The following is a 2,689-nucleotide window of genomic DNA, read 5'->3' as shown; positions in this document are numbered from 1 at the left end:
ATATATATATATATATATATATATATATATTATATGTATGAATATATGTGTATGAATGCATGTACGAATATATGTATGTGTGTATGTATGTATGTATGTATGTTTGTGCATGTGTGAGTATGTATGTGTATGTATGTGTATGTATGTGCATGTATGTGCATGTATGTACCTGATACCAACAGTTTTCAATTATAACACTAGCGAAATGAATCATACCGGAACGAGATCCAGAACGACAGATATGGATATTATGGGGTTATGTCTGCTTATTAATGCCGTATACACGGTTCATCCTCGAAACGAATTCGAATCGCTGGTCTGAGGTCTATACAGGTAGCATAAAATCTATCACCCGATGGGGAAAAGCGTCGCACAAGTAAAATAAAATACAAATTTTGTCTTAGGAGCAGTTCTATAAAGCAAACATTATTGATAACACATACTCAGTGCATGTGTGTGGTTAAGCGCTTTCGGGCTGCGTAATTTCATCCAGGAAAGGTCTTTTTGAAGACGTAGAGTGTTAGAAACGCAGTATATTTCAAGTGTGTGTGTATGTATTCATGTGTATGTGTGTGTATGTATTAGGAAAGGCTGTGAGGAACTGACGTACAAAAAAAAAAAATTGCTAAAGCTCTTAACAATGACCCTAAATGAAGCTGGAATTAGAACTCATGCAACCCGGAACGTAATAGATGTGGCAACACGTCTCTTTTAATCCTCTAATATTCCACCAATACTTCGCAGAGACTGGGAGTTCATTTCGCGACCTGAAATCGATGAAAACGAAAAGTGAAATAGTCTGGATTCGAACTCAGGACACAAAGATCCGAAAGAAATAAATCTAACTATTCTATTCATTGCAGCAAGGATTGTGTAAATTCTCCGCGATATGCATATGTATGTATGTATGTATGTATGTGTGCATATATGTATGTATGTATGTATACATGTGTGCATGTATATATGTATGTATGTATGTACGTATGCATGCATGTATGTATGTATGCATGTGTGCATGTATGTATGTATGTATGTGTGCATGTATGTATGTGTGCATGTATGTATGTATCGATTTATCTATATACACAAACATACATACATATATTTACAAAGACACACATACACATACACTTACTCACTCTCTCTCATAAACACGCACACATAAATGTACACATTAAACTTATATGTGCTTCCATACATAGCAAATCAAATGAATATATAATATATTCTTTTCTTTATAAATATGCTTATACGTAAACGCATTAAAAATATGTGTATACATGTCACTCACTGTGATTACTGTATGAATGTGCTTGTACACATACGTGTATACACACACACACATATATATATAGATGTACATGTATCAGAAAGTATATACATATATATATATATATATATACATACATACATAATATATATATATATATAAATGTAAATAGTATTGATTATACATGCGTGTGGCATATGAGCGTGTTGTATTCGTATCTTTGTATATTCTATGTGTTATCAGACAGAAATAAGAATATTACATTTCCTACTAGCATCTTTATCTACGTCATTATCACTGGGGTACCAATTATGAGGTATCATGTTATTATGCCACCCGTATATACACTCAATTGATTAGGCTAATTGCTGTTCAGGTTTCGCTGTAAACAAACCGCATACTTACTCACACACATATGTATATACATATATATATATATATACACTATATATTGGTATATGCATGTGTGTGTGTCTGTATTTGTATATATGTATGTAAATATACATACACACATATAAACAGACATATATGTATATACTTATGTATATTTATGTATATATGTATATATATATATATATATATATATATATATATATTTGTATGTGTGTTCTTCTGAGTGTGTGTACATGTCCGTATATTCCTATATATTTCGTGTATATGTATTATTATGTATATATATTCATACGTACGTACTCACACACGCACACACATACACTCACAATGACACACACACACCTATATAGAAGCAATTATGTGGATAAACAAATTATACATCTAATACATTAAATATATAAAATACATCAACTACAAAAAATATGTATATATGTATACATGCAAAATGAAAGAAAACAGACAGTGGAAACTTTCACACGATGAATTTACATGTATAAATATATATATGTATAATATATATATATTTTAATAGATCCAACTTTCACAGAGTACAGGCGACAGGGAAAACTAAAGGGGTGGAAGAAAGGTGTTATAAGTCCAACAGCTGTTTCTGGAGGCTCAGCGTTCCATAAATAATGTTGGTAGATTTAGTTCTTTGAGCTTCTCTGCATTAAGATCTGAAATGTAAGAACTTCTCTACTCTGATGAAATTTAAAGAAGAACCAAGGACAAAGGCAGGTGTATAAACAACAAGCAGGTGTATTAGTTTGACGCTCAGGGAAGGTGAGAAAATCTTTTACGTTTCGAGTCTACGCTCTTCAGCAGAAAGGAACACAAGGAAATAAACAGAGATCATACTGTGACACCTGTTCTGTCAGCCGACACAGCTGTGCATTATGCAACAAAATGTGCAAAATTTTTGCCGGGCTCAAGAGTCGTAAAATGACTCATTTCAATGATTCTTTCTAGCAATGGATTTGCTCGCATACGAGAAAGCACCCCCTCATATATATATATATATAAGAT

Source organism: Octopus bimaculoides, chromosome 25, assembly GCF_001194135.2.
Source record: "Octopus bimaculoides isolate UCB-OBI-ISO-001 chromosome 25, ASM119413v2, whole genome shotgun sequence".
Classification (NCBI taxonomy): Eukaryota; Metazoa; Mollusca; class Cephalopoda; order Octopoda; family Octopodidae; genus Octopus; species Octopus bimaculoides.
This window is presented reverse-complemented; position numbering follows the sequence as displayed.